We start from the raw sequence: 15,764 nt of genomic DNA, 5'->3' as shown, positions 1-15,764 counted from the left end.
TCAGCTAAGGGAATCAAGTGCGCAGTATCCTGCTGGGATCAGAGGTGTAGGAGTAAAATTGTACCTTGTATCAGTGGGAGATTGATAGGGGTTCAACTATAGTCCAGTCCGAAGTTAGATTGGAGTAGGATAGTGTCTGTAGTGGCTTAACACAGTGTATATTCAATCTGGACTAGGTCCCGGGGTTTTTCTGCATTTGCGGTTTCCTCGTTAACAAAATTTCTGGTGTCTGTGTTATTTCTTTTTCACATTATATTTTATATAATTGAAATAATACAGGTTGTGCGTTCGTGATCATCAATTGGAAATCCAACATTTGGTTGTTGATTGATATTGATTGATCCTTGGACATTGGTCTTTGGTACCATTCAAGTTATCTCTCCTTGATAAAGACTCGCAGGTTTTTATTTGCTTGAGTAAAGATCAAATCGAGAGATTGAGATAATAGCTCCTTTATATATCTTTTTATTGATTGAGTCTGACTGTCTAGTTGATTCTCATAAAAAGTATACTGGAGTTTGTCCATACAGATTTCTAAGCAAAATATTGGGTGGTGTTGTTAGACCCCCGCTTTTTCAGTTCATTTTAAAGAATGAACTCTGTTCTAGTTTTGGTTTGATTAGGTGTTCATTTGAAAGAATGAACTCCGTTTTTTTGTTTTGGTTTTAGTTTTAGAATGAACTTTTGTACGAAAATAAGTAGGAAGTTCATAGTTCATCAAAGAGCATGAACTCAAATAATCATGGGAATAGAAGAGTTACAGAAATTAATGTTGAAACAGTACGGAAGGGTATTTTGGTTTGTTTGATATTTTTAAATAATTATGGACCAAATAGAAAACGCTTTTCGCCACTTGACCAAATTGTTGTGGTCCCGGTTATAAATGGGCCAAACGATAATTTTTCCTTACAGATTTTAGGGAAAAAATACGTAATCTACGCATCATCATTAGTACAAAACAAAGCTAGGATAAGTTAGCCTGTGTTAGCGGTGGTCAGGATTTGTCCAAACAAAGATAAACCAAGGGATGTGGTTCTCCAGACCACCCCCTACAACTCGCACGCGTGGCATTAATTCCAATTGTAGTTGCAGGAAATCCCACAACACACCCCTTGTATTATCATGACTATAATGTTTAGATCTAAACTTATTTGATATGAAAATAAAAATAAAGATAATGAAAATAGAAAATAAGACACAAGATTTACGTGGTTCGATCAATTTGATCTACGTCCACGGGGTTAGGTTTCACTATGATCATTGAATTACATATGAATTACATTGAGACTCCATTAATGAGTATTTGGCGCTCTCTCCCTCTCCCTGGTTTTTGGGTAAGAATAAGAAGATAATAATAATACAAGTTACTTTTCTCTCTCCTACCTTTCTATTTATATAGATATTTAAATAGTGGATGACATCTCATATGTGGTAGGATACAACTAACATTTTCCCTAATTTCGGAATCACCGTGCGATGTTCTCGCAGGCTCACGTTGGATCTTAATTTGCACACATGCTACGTTCTCTCGCAAGCTTCCCTACATTCTCGCGAGATCTTATTATTGTGCGATATTTGGATCCTACATCTTGCCTCTTTTTTCTTGAATATTGCTTGAAGAGCAATCTTTAAGGAAAAATCCACTTTGTTGTAGTCGTTGGAGAGAGATACGTGTTGTTGGAGTAGTCTTTGATCTTTGTTGATGAAGGAACGAGCGAAAGAATACTGGATTTGAAAAGTACGTACTTGCCTCTATTATTTTGTGAAGTTCCGGAATGTTGCGAAGTAAATAAGAAGTATCATCTTTTGAACTATGCGAAGTATGAAGTATCCTTGAAGAAGTATAAGAAGCATGAAGTATCCTTGATGAAGTATAAGAAATATTCAATTCTCGAAATGTAAGAAGTATCCGTCCTTGAATGAGAATAATAAGTATTGCCTCTATTCATGCGAAATTATTACTCCATTTTTGGTGATTCTTACCGAGAAGATAAAGAACATAAAATGTTTTCTTGGTAATCCATAGTTGCCTCTGCTCTTTATCTATGAGGGTAGAATCTTTGAGAAAATGTTGAATGTGTGAATTGTTTCTTCATTCTCATCTTTTCTCTATCTCATGTTTTTTGCTCATGCGATAGTATAATTTCTTCAAGTTGCTTATAATTGTGCGAAATAATTGAGCGAAATGATCATATCGTTCGGAATAATCACATTTTGCGAAATAATCACATTCTGCACAATTCTGACACATTCTGAATAATCCTACGAAACTCTGAATAATCCTACGAAACTCTGAATAGTCCTACGAAATTCTGACACATTCTGCGAAATTCTGAATAATCCTGTAAAATTCTGACACATTCTGCGAAATTCTGAATAATCCTGCGAAATTCTGAAAAATTCTGCGAAATTCTGACACATTCTGCGAAATTATGAATAATCCTGCGAAATTCTGAAAAAATCTGTGAAATTCTGAATAATTCTGCGAAATTCTGAATAATTCTGCGAAATTCTGAAAAATTCTGCGAAATTATGAATAGTTCTGCGAAATTCTGCAATATTATTGCGAAGTTCTGCAATATTATTGCGTACAGTTTTGTAAAGTACTCGTGCGAATATAATGCTTATGTGATGATTATGTTATGAAATGTGTATGTGATGTTTATGCTATGAAATGCTTATGCAATGCTTTTATGATGCGAGTATGATGAGAATGCTTATCTATTGCAATGTATAGCTAATGTTGGCGTTACTTAGCTCATTTTGCACGCTAAAATTGATGTAGCTTTAAATTGCCTCCATTTCTCTGGATTTTTCTTTAGTGTAAGCATTCCTCTTCGTGTAGTTATTGTTCCTCACAAGTTCTTATTTGTGTTTCATCTTTCCTTTTTCCTGCACTATTAGTATCTCATAACAGTATGATCATAATATCAAGTCTGCGGCATTTTCACTGCCTCAGTTTCATTTCCATGTACATATTTGCAAGCTTGTTTGCTTATATATAATCATTCTCGCAAGCTTACTTGCTTACTCATTTTCTTATGTGGTCTTATTTTTCCTTCCTAGTTAAAGGTCTTATTTTGCCACCTCTTGTCATTGTGACAAAATCGCAGGAGGTCTTTGCACTTTCATGCAAAAACCCATTGATCTTGCCTTAACTTTCTCTTTTGTATTATTGCCTCTTCAGGATTGTTGCGACAATATGACAGGCCTAAATATTCTTGCGAAAATAAAACCCCATGACATTGCCGTCTTGCGACGAAATCGCAGGACGTCTTCACACTTTCATGTAATGACCCATTGATCTCGTCTTATCTTTTTCTCTAGTATTATTGCCTCTTCAGGATTGTTGCACAAATATGACAAGCCTTAATACCCTTGCGAGTAAAAAGCCTCATGACATTTGCGTCTTAAGACAATTATCAGCTCCCTAATGGAGGGTGTCGCCCTTATCTCCCCCCTGTTTGACCCTTCAAGGAGGCGTACTTCTACCATACAAGGTTATCTCCTCTCATCCGGTCTTAACAACAACCAGTTGTTTTCGTAGCCTCTTATCCCTTTTACCTATAGGGCTTATGGTTACGAGACTGCACCCTAAGTGGGGTTTTCTTCGGGCCGAGTGCATTATAAGCCAAGACTTGTCAAGAATGGCAAGGACGCTTCAAACGCCCCTGACACTCTTGACTCAACCGTGTACCTCGGCACCTTGATCAGATTCTGCACTCCTTGGGAGAGTCCTTATTACCTTAGTCTCCCAACCTAAGTCATATGCTTAGGCTGAGAATCCAAGGTGCCTCTCCCGGATGGGCTTTATTGACCCCAAATCTCCATGACTCAGGTTCCGGGGAGGTGTAACCTTTCCTTGAGCCATGCAACAGGTACCCCCTTATATGACGTACTTTAGGTCTTACATTTGCCTCTTGCGAAATTTTATTCGCGAACTAGGGTGTACGCCATAAAGGTTCGCCCCTATCTGCGAAATTTTATTCGCGTTTCCGCGAAATTTTCGCGCCTCTTTGTTTCCGCAAAATGTTCGTGTTTCTTTATTCTCTCATTCATATTTTCATTTCTGTCATCTCTTTCATTCATTCTTTCATTTCTGTCATCTCTTTTATTCATTCTTTCATTCTCATAATATCATATCATTTGAATCAAAATAAATATTCAAGAGAAATTCTAATACATGGTAACTCTGAAATCTTTGTAGTTGTGAAATCTTTGTAATTCTGCGATTCTATCGCGTTTTGTAAATCAAATCAAAAATCTTTTTATTCTCTGCAAAAGAAATATTCTAGAGAAATATATAAATTGAATTTTCTCAGTTTTCTGTAATTTTGAAATCTCGCAATCTTGAAATCTTAGTAATCTTTATAATTTTTGAGATCTTGAAATCTTTGTAATCGTGTGATTGAATCGCTTTTTATAAATCAAATCAAAAATCTTTTTATTCGTTCTTAGTATAAAGTAAAATGTTCAAGGAAGTGATACTTATCTTTCATGTGAGTCGCTGTTGTTGTCAAAGAAGTGAATAAATGCTTTGAAATGTATGAATTTCGCGCAGCAAAAAGAAGTGTGAGAAGTGAGACTTGAACCCTTGATCTGCTCCTTGGATTTTCTCGCACCATACCAACTGTGCTAAGCCTCTTTTGCGTAATAATCAAAGTTCTTGCGAAGTAATCAAATTCCAACTGCTGCTTGTATTCATGCCTCTTGACCAACTGTGCTAACCCTCTCTAGAGAAATAATCAAAGACTGTGCGAAGTAATCAAATATCAACTCTGCGAAATGAATATTTGCGAAGCAAAAATTATTTGGTCGCAGGGAGAATCGAACCCATGTCCTCTAGTTTGCATACTCCTTCTCTGACCATCTGCGCTACTTGTTGCTTGCAAAAGAAACACACAATGTTGTACTTTATTCTATTTCTTCGCCTTTAGGATTTCAAAAATGTGCGAAAAATTAAGCTTGATGAGGGATTCGAACTCGAGTCTTACAACTCACTCTAACGAAGCTTGACCAACTGTGCTACCTCTTGTTTGCGAACTAATGAAACAATATTGCGAAATTATTCATTTTTTCGCTATCTGTAAAAAGAAGAAAACTATGCTCGCAGGGAAGTTCGAACTTACGACCACGAACATACATATTGTTCTCTTGACCAACTGTTCAAGAATCTCTTTGCGAAATAAACACACAATGTTTTTCTCTTATTCTTTTATTCTCCCATGCAAATGAGAAGAAAATGAAAAATATGTGTCTCTGCGAAATTCGAACCCGTGACCTATCGCTTACTCGCTCCAGCTCAAACCATCTGTGCGAATTTCTGTTTGTGATAGAAATTGCAACATCTTCCTCTTATCTTTTCTTCGTCCTTCCTTAACTTATTTCACATTTGCCTTCTTCTCCTGAACATGAAAATCTTCCACCGAAACTTCCATTTTCTCCTTAAATTTCACCAGAACAACTAATTTTTTCTCTCACTCTTTTCATGTCTTTGAATTGTTGATGATGTTTATTCCCTGAAAGTGTGATTTCTTCCATAAAATTTCCATTTTTGAACCTAAATTTTGTAGATCTGGAAAAATATAAACAGTAGCTAATCTTCATGAAAATTTCTTGAATCAACAAGTTACAGGAAGGACAAATCCTTTACTCGTTCCCTGTTTCTAGCGCCATTATGTAGTTGCAGGAAATCCCACAACACACCCCTTGTATTATCATGACTATAATTTTTTGATCTAAACTTATTTGATATGAAAATAAAAATAAAGATAATGAAAATAGAAAATAAGACACAAGATTTACGTGGTTCTATCAATTTGATCTACATCCACGGGGTTAGGTTTCACTATGATCATTGAATTACATATGAATTACATTGAGACTCCATTAATGAGTATTTGGCGCTCTCTCCCTCTCCCTGGTTTTTGGGTAAGAATAAGAAGATAATAATAATACAAGTTACTTTTCTCTCTCCTACCTTTCTCTTTATATAGATATTTACATAGTGGATGACAGCTCATATGTGGTGGGATACAGCTAACATTTCCCCTAATTTCGGAATCACCGTGCGATGTTCTCGCAGGCTCACGTTGGATCTTAATTTGCACACATGCTACGTTCTCTCGCAAGCTTTCCTATATTCTCGCGAGATCTTATTATTGTGCAATATTTGGATCCTACACCAATATTATGAATGAAAAATGAATATTCAAGTCAAGATATGGATTTTCAAAAATTATAACGGGGAGGTTCGAACTCATGACCTATTGTGTCATAAGAGTGGCCTCTAACCAGTGTTCCACCTTGGTTGGAATTAATAGAAAAGATAAATCAACGATGGTGGTTTGTTCAACTTAAATATCATAATTGCTTTATTAATTAGTGTTTCACTAATTGCACATAATAAATAATCTGTTCATTATAAAGTGTTTTATTAATATGTGTTTCACTAATTGCTCATAATAAATGACTAATCATTTTTTAATTATAAATGTTTTCTTAATTAATTATAATATGTATTTCTATTAATAAGTAATTTTGATAAATAATATCAATAGACATTTTTGGCGACAATGAGTAGTAGAAGAGGTGGAGGTCGAAAGATTAGTGGTAGTTAAGGGCGGCGCCAAGCACAATTATATTTATTTTTGTTCTTTTATCATAAAATGGGATACGAAGTCCATTTTTCACATGTATCCAACTTGCCAAGAGTTTTTTCTCCCTCTTTCCTCAAAATCCTGGCTTTGCCCCTGATTTGTGATGGAAGAAGTAGTGATGGTGAGTGCTGGTGAGTAGTGATGGACAATATTAATTTTATGTTGTCGTTACAACATCGATAACATCGTAGTGTGGAAGATGTGGTTGGTTGTTTTTAACACTTTTGATAAATGAAGGTACCATATATTTCAGGGATAATACCATACAAGACAATATTTTCATGATCGTAGTTGGATCACCCAAATGGAACCCCTGTTATCTTTGGTACTATATCGTATAAATCATGATTTTTTAATGTTAAAATAAAATTAATTGCAATATAAAAAAGAATATATACACGGAAAAAAATAATGAAACTAATCAATTGACGACATTTTATTCAATCTAAACCTCATACATGGCATTTGTGATTGAAAATTAGAATTGCGTCCAACAACCTACATGGGGTGGACGGCAGTGATGGTGGCAGTGGTGGAGTCAAAAATTGACATTGAGGAGGCTTTTTTAAAAAAAAAAAAAAAACATGTAAACTTTGGTGGACTAAACCATAAATATATATGCACAAAGTACTATTTATAAAATAAACTAAAAAATTTATGTAGTTATTAAAAATTTAAGGGGTTAGAGCCAGGTTAGTCAATCCTTGGATGATAGACGCATTTATGTGTCTATTTTGTTCTCAATGTTCTGTATTGTTAGTGCTCGATATTGTAATAATTATGGTGCTTTTGTGTTTGGATAAGTGTTTTTGGAGAAATACATTTGTGTGGAAAAAGTGCTCGAAAAGTGCTATTTGGATCCCCGGAGAAAATTACTAAAGGCACCCCAAAAAAGTGTTAAAAGGCACCCTCACTTTGATTAGGGCACCCCCAGGCGCCCCAGCTGTTAAAGGCGGCCATATTTTGGATAGGGGGCACTTCTTCCTCACGGTTTAAAAATGAAATTTTGGCGGAAAGAAATATACAGCAGCAACGATATTTCTGGGGAAGATTTTAACGAGTTCTGTTGGAAATTCTCAAAGGATTTGGACTTGATGTATCCTGTTTCGGTAAAACAGGATTGGTATATGGTTTTGAAGAGTAAAACAAGGGAAAATTTCTTTCCTTTTATAGAATAGAGGAGGTGGAAATACTATCGAAATCTTGTGGAGATTTTTGTCGGAGATTTTCAACAGTATTAATTGGGAATGATTTGACACACCGAAGTAGGATTGCTGACTGGTTTTTGATCGAAAAAATAGAAGATTTTCGTGTATATTTGAGTCAACAGGGAAAGAATAATATCTCGAAGATTTGCTGTTATATGCAAGTTAATGCAGTATATGGGAATATAAAATCCCCTGGGATTCGTATCTATCAATTTAGGGAAGTTCTGAAAGATTTTGACAGCTCTTCTACGTGTGAAAATAAAGAGAAAATACTTGGGAGATACTTTATTAATCGTCAGAAGATGTGAGTATTAACTCGAGAGATATCCATCTGTTGGGTATAAATAGGTGATGGGGGACACACAAAAGTGGATGGAGAGTTAGGGGAAAAAACAAAGCGTATAATAGAAAGGTGCAGAGAGATTTTCTGTTTTATAATATTTTCACCTCTTGTAAGCAGTTTTGAGCAATGAAAAATTATTCTGAGTGTGTTTTCACCATGTGGAGTTAAACCCCATCACTGGGACGACGGAGGAAGCAACTTTTCATGATTGTGGTAAATGAATTAATTCTTTTATTGACTATTTGCATTGATTTAATTGCTTTATGATTTCTATTAATTATTTGTTATTTTGTTAGATGCCGCATGCTTAGTTCTAAATGCTTTAGATGCGTCATGCTTTTAACTTACAAATAATATTTTACGAAATCTTTTTTTGGCAAAGAACTAGAGTCACAACTTCTTTTGTTTGAGCTATATTGTCTAGAGTTAACGACTGAACCATAACAATATGAAAAGTAGTGGAATCCCGCGTCTCAGCGTCTCTTCATCTTGTGACAAATTGTGTGTATATATTTTTCCTTATTTTCTTTATTAAGTCTTAAAACAAATTCTCAACAAATCTGAGTGAACGAATCATCTTACTACAACATCATTGAAAAACCACACCAATTTTTGGCGCCGCCGACGCGGATTTGTTTATAAATTTGTTTTTAGGTTTTCTTTTTATTATTTTTGTTCTTTTTTATGCGTTTTGGTATTTTTTATTTCCTTTCAGGTTTGGAGCTAAGCTAAAGAAAAATAAAAAGTGTTGAAAAGAAAAGCGAAGCTAAAGAAGGAAACAAAGAAGGGATCCAAAAGAAGTAAAGAAGAAGATTTTGTATATAGTTAATTTATTTTTATTTTATTTTTAGAAACTGTATATATGATTTTGTTTTTTTAATTCTTATTTTTATTTTTGGACTTTTAATTTTTGGACATTTTTATTTTTTGGACATTTGGACATTATTTTTTTAAAACCCTACGGAAGGGTAGTTTTAAATAAACTGCACAGAGAAGGACGGCGACTACGATATCGCCTCGGCCCCTCGGGTTCGTACATGACATAGGAGTCGTGGCCCGAGTCGACTTCAACGGTTCATCCCCCGTCTGGAACGGGAGGTAAGAATTATAAACACCCGCGAATCTCCTGTCAGCGGGTTTACTGGATGATTTTGTATGCATATATGTTGAGGAATCGAATACGGCTGTTTTAATTTCCTAGTAAATGGCAAGGCCTGTCCATACAAGATAAGGGTTCGGATTTCATCACCGTTCTCTTCTTGCACGCCTTAGGAAAACGAAACAAAACGCGAACCTAAGCTTTAAAATTTGGAATAGAAAGAGACTTATAGGGTAACGAGCTTAGTAGGAAAGTCATTCGAGAAATATTGGTTACTCTTTTAAGCATACTTCGAAGTTCATGATGGTTTCTGTGAGTTGAATGTGTGATTGCGCCGCCTTGTAATGCGGTGAGGCCTTGGGTATCAAAGCTCCACGCAGCTTCCCTCGCCTCTATTCAGCTTACTTTGACTCGGATTGATTCCAGAGGGGTTTGCTCAGATTGTAACGAATTCCTTTTCGAAAGAATAGAAGCTGGTCTAGAAACAATCTAAGTGGAACCATCATGATTTTTTTTTTGCTAGATAAAATAGGCTTGTTGTGGTTGAGTCAGACTTCTTTATGTTTGTTTAGAATTCCCTTGCAGTTAGGATATCGAACTGGTATTATAATATCCAATACAATGAGTATCCGACTGAGCAGCTTGGACATTATCCTTTTTATGACCATAGTGTGAATAGTGATTGGGAACGCAAAACTTTTGAAGGTTATGGGTTATACCATGGTGAGCCCAATTACTATCCACATGCGCACCGGTCATACGAGCAAGAAGACTAAAGCACTAGTTCCTCGTCTTTGGAGGATGCAATGAAACTATTGAAAAGTAGTCCTTTTTATGATCCTTCTGATAATTCCTCTTTACTAGAGTCAACACGTAAATTAGCTGAGTCAACACGTAAGTTAGAAGAAATGAATAACTTAGTTTTTGACGAAAGAGAACTTTCTATAGAGGAATCCGTCAAGCTGATGGCTGAGACGAACGAAAGACTTGCTCGAAATAATCTTACTTTCCAATATAGTGTTTCCAATAATACCCTTAAAAATGAGGATAGTTATTTTCATAATCAAGATGACGAGGTTAGAATTGGTAACACTACTTGTTTTGATGAGGTTCGATCATTTTCATGTTATTATAATGATGATTATGATGAGGATAGTATCGATGAAGAACATGAAATATGTAGGCATAGTGATCAGGAATTTGTTACTCCAATTAAGCTTTACGATGATAATATTATTTCTAGTTCAAATCTAAATAATTTTTATAATTATTCACCTATTCAAAAGAACGAGGATTTGACTAGAGATACCCCCGTTTTAGATGATGTAGTATTTCCTGTCTACGAAGCCGATGATAGTTTTGAGGAACGAGTTTATTCTGAGAATATTGTTTTAGAGTCTAGAAATTTAGAAACATTAGACTTAGAAAAAGAAAATGAACTCGTAGAAATGAGTGAGCATGAACCCGACTTAGAAGAATCAATTGACCATTTTCGGGAATCCGATGACCTAGAAATTAGGGAAGTTGTGCCTAGTCTTTCTAGAGACACAGAAAACTCTAAGTTTGGGGGTGATTATCATTCTCCGTGTGCTTTAACTCTTAAAAAGTTCCCTCGTGTAGGACTTGACATTTGTGCCTCAACCATCTTACAAGATTATCTTCGTATACTTTTTCCTGAACCTAATGATGTCCAAAGATAAGCTCAGTTGTTAGAAACCCATCCTCTGGTTGATGTGGTTGACCCAGTCTATGATATCAAGATTGACTTTGTTTTCCCACCAATAAATTTTCTTCCAATTGTGGGAACATTTGATTTTAAGATGTGTCGGTTATTAAGTTTTGAGACTAAACCTAATTACTTTAGGAGAATATGGTCGACACATTTTCTTAAGGAAGACCAACTCTTTCATTGTGGTCAGTTTTGTGAGTCAAGTCTAATTGACTTTAAGGATCCGCAGTTGTTCAGGTTATTGTTATGTGCTTCTAAGTTCCTACTTGAGTATTTCCAGACTCTACAACCTGATCTTAAGAATCCTTCTTTTGAGGAAGTCCAGCCTATGAAAGCATTTTATTGAGACCCTTTTATAGAGCCTGAACCTGAGCCACAACTAGAGATAGTTGTCTTAAACAAAAAGTTAAATAAGGGTATGTTCGGTATCTTCTTGGTTTGTTGCAGTTTCCTCTTCTTGTGGTTAGCACTTTTTGATCCAGATGACCCACAATTATTCCGGCTACTTCTATATGATTCTATGAGGTGACTAATTTCTTCCGATGTCTGGCTGAAGACTTTAAACTTAGCACTTCTTTGGAGGTAACCCAATCTCATGCAACACGGTAATATCTTTCCTTAACCCTTTTGCTTCAAATGGTAACAGTTTCTCCTTGTTCATATGCTTTTAATTTTATCTTTAGAACATTGAGGACAATGTTAGATTTAAGTTTGGGGGTATGGGAGAAACTTTTTAGTTGCATTTTTGAAACTTCTAGCGTCACATGGTATCCGGTTAGCTAAGTTTACATATTGTTTCTCACCGAAAAGATAGAAATTGGAATGCTAGGGATAACAACTTATTGAGACATTAGAGAAAAACACATTGAGATCTTTGAAATTCAGGAGAGAACTTGTTCTTTTTAGAGGGTAACCGTGATGGACCTAACCATCCATGATGGAAAGGAAAGTAGGTCAGGAAATGTCAGAAAGACAAAGCAATCTCACAATGTAGTCGTAGTTACTGGATTACGACTCTCTCCCAGTAGAAACTTATCATCATCAACAAGCGGAGTGACATCAAAATCTATGAAGAAAGTTGAAGACGTTTAAGGTTTAGAAGCAACAATAGAAAAGAATAATTCAAAAGTCAAAATTGAAGACTCAGAAGTTATAAGAGCAAATGATACAAGTTATTTGAATTCATGATACCAAGACATCACAAGTTGCGAAGATCCAAGTTTTAAAGTCCTTCTCTCATGGCCATGTAAATTTTTTTCTTGTAATTTTTTTGTCAAAAAAAAAATAATGAAAAATGGAACATCATTACGTTTTTTTTGTTCAATAAGGCCATAGGGAAGAAGAAATTTATAACTCAAGCAAGAAATCGAAGAGAAGAGTTAATTGTGAAGGTTCTTCGAGAGTTTATCATCAACAGTTGAAGACCGAAGAAGACGTTATTTCTACTGAGCACTGTGAGAGAATCGAAGAAAGATGCATTTTGGTTGCTTTGTTAGTCTGCTTTCAATCTGGCACAAGATCTTTCTAGCACTGGTTTAACTCATCACACGTAATTAGTCCAGCTATGTAGCATATGTCCCTCTTATTTTTATCTCTCTCCTAATCTTATCCAGCTGTAAAGCAGCGGACACATCTTACAATGTTTATCTAGCTGTGTAGCGGATATCTCTTTATCTAGCAGTGGTGCGGATGTGTCTCCCCTTTTCTTCAGTCAGCTTTAGAGATGACACCTTTAATTTCTCTGGCATTCTAGTTACTTGGAGATAGGTTGAGAATATGTATGTCCTCATAGCTCTTTAGATACTTGTGACCAATTAGAAGTCATGGTTTTTGTGGGTACACCTATGATAAACCCACCCGAGATTAACTCGGTTTTATTCTTTTAATTTGCTCGAGACTAGCAAATAATAAGTTTGGGGGTATTTGATAGACGCATTTATGTGTCTATTTTGTTCTCAATGTTATGTATTGTTAGTGCTCGATATTGTACTAATTATGGTGCTTTTGTGTTTGGATAGGTGTTTTTGGAGAAATACATTTGTGTGGAAAAAGTGCTCGAAAAATGCTATTTGGACCCCCGGAGAAAATTACTAAAGGCACCCCAGAAAAGTGTTAAAAGGCACACTCACTTTGGATTAGGGCACCCCCAGGCGCCCCAGCTGTTAAAGGCGCCCATATTTTGGATAGGGGGCACTTCTTCTTCACGGTTTAAAAATGAAATTTTGGCGGAAAGAAATATACAGCAGCAACGATATTTCTGGGGAAGATTTTAACGAGTTTTGTTGGAGATTCTCAAAGGATTTGGACTTGATGTATCCTGTTTCGGTAAAACAGGATTGGTATATGGTTTTGAAGAGTAAAACAAGGGAAAATTTCTTTCCTTTTATAGAACAGAGGAGGTGGAAATACTATCGAAATCTTGTGGAGACTTTTGTCGGAGATTTTCAACAATATTGATTGGGAATGATTTGACACACCGAAGTAGGATTGCTGACTGGTTTTTGATCGACAAAATAGAAGATTTTAGTGTATATTTGAGTCAACAGGGAAAGAATAATATCTCGAAGATTTGTTGTTATCTGCAAGTTAATGCAGTATATGGGAATATAAAATCCCCTGGGATTCGTATCTATCAATTTAGGGAAGTTCTGAAAGATTTTGACAGCTCTTCTACGTGTGAAAATAAAGAGAAAATACTTGGGAGATACTTTATTAATCGTCAGAAGATGCGAGTATTAACTCGAGAGATATCCATCTGTTGGGTATAAATAGGTGATGGGGGACACACAAAAGTGGATGGAGAGTTAGGGAAAAAACAAAGCGTATAATAGAAAGGTGCAGAGAGATTTTCTGTTTTATAATATTTTCACCTCTTGTAAGCAGTTTTGAGCAATGAAAAATTATTATGAGTGTGTTTTCACCATGTGGAGTTAAACCCCATCACTGGGACGACGGAGGAAGCAACTTTTCATGATTGTGGTAAATGAATTAATTCTTTTATTGACTATTTGCATTGATTTAATTGCTTTATGATTTCTATTAATTATTTGTTATTTTGTTAGATGCCGCATGCTTATTTCTAAATGCTTTAGATGCGTCATGCTTTTAACTTACAAATAATATTTTACGAAATCTTTTTTTGGCAAAGAACTAGAGTCACAACTTCTTTTGTTTGAGCTATATTGTCTAGAGTTAACGACTGAACCATAACAATATGAAAAGTAGTGGAATCCCGCGTCTCAGCGTCTCTTCATCTTGTGACAAATTGTGTGTATATATTTTTCCTTATTTTCTTTATTAAGTCTTAAAACAAATTCTCAACAAATCTGAGTGAACGAATCATCTTACTACAACATCATTGAAAAACTACACCATTGGCTCTGCCACTAGGTGGTGGTGGATAAAAAAATGGATTCATATAGTTTTATGGTGGTGGCGGGTATTGGTGAACAAAAACATATTATTCTAATTTCGTAACGCCAATAATTAACGTTATATTATAACGTATAACACGTGGTTGATCATTCTAATGTTAAAATAAACTCGATAAAATACATGTCCACTTTAAAAAATTGGTGTAATCAATTGCCATGTTATGTAATAACTAAACGAACGACACGAATCAAGATCAGAACGTATGAAATTATTTATTATCGATTTGTCTATGTAAAGAGTGGTCAGGATTTGTCCTTGGCAAAGATAAATTTACCGCTGGGGTTTGTTCAACTTAACCATTTTTACATGTTTTATTAATTACTGTCTCATTGATGGTTCATAATGATTAATTAAATTTCTATTATAAATGTCCCTTTAATAATCTAACATAAATACATAATTTTATTAATAAATAATTTTACTAAAAACTATATTAAATCTAACGGTGGCGGGTGTTTGTGAATGGTGGAGGCGGTAACATTACTATTGGTGGAAGAAATAGTGGCGGCGGATGGTTTTTATGGTGGTGGGTGTTGGTAGTAGTAGTGGATAATAATAGTTTTTGCTTTTTAGTGAGTTTTATTGACCGAGTAAAACAAAAATCTTTACAAAACATGCAACATTGTCTTGTGAAATATGTAATTGGTTGTTTTTAGCACGATTGATAAGGACAAAAACCAAATATTTCGAGGATGATACCAGAACGTATAAGACAATATGATCATGACTGTTGATCACTGAAACGGTATCCGTATTATATAAAGGCAATTGGTGTACCCGCGTAAGAGAACATTATCGCTATCTCAAGTACTATTACATTCTTTTTCCTGAAATACCATAATGTCGAGTTGTTTCGCGACAACTACCTACAAAGACAACAACGTACTTTCACTCAACTCCTGATATAAAACCTTATTGACCGGGAAAATGTATTTACATTCTAAAATATTTGTTTGAAAATTATGTTTGTTCATCAAAATCATCATAAAAAACTCTAAATCATAAATCTAAATTTTGCCTCCGATGTTTATAGAATATTTTTTATATTTTACATTCTCAAATCATGCGACCTCTTGATTATAAATCAACAATATCAAATTACGGATCAATATGTATAGGTTTCATTCACTGAGTTAGAAGGTATAGTAGATACAGATGGGTAGATCGCACAAAGCAGAACATGACTGAAAATAGTTCAATAATTTGGTCAAGAAATAAGGTCAAAATTTTAAGATTAACTTTCTATAGGACTAATTAGATCGGCTTCGATAGGAGGCGATTAAAATATGGA

Source organism: Papaver somniferum, chromosome 5 (genome assembly GCF_003573695.1).
Source record: "Papaver somniferum cultivar HN1 chromosome 5, ASM357369v1, whole genome shotgun sequence".
NCBI classification, from domain to species: domain Eukaryota; kingdom Viridiplantae; phylum Streptophyta; class Magnoliopsida; order Ranunculales; family Papaveraceae; genus Papaver; species Papaver somniferum.
Note: the sequence above shows the minus strand (reverse complement) of the source record.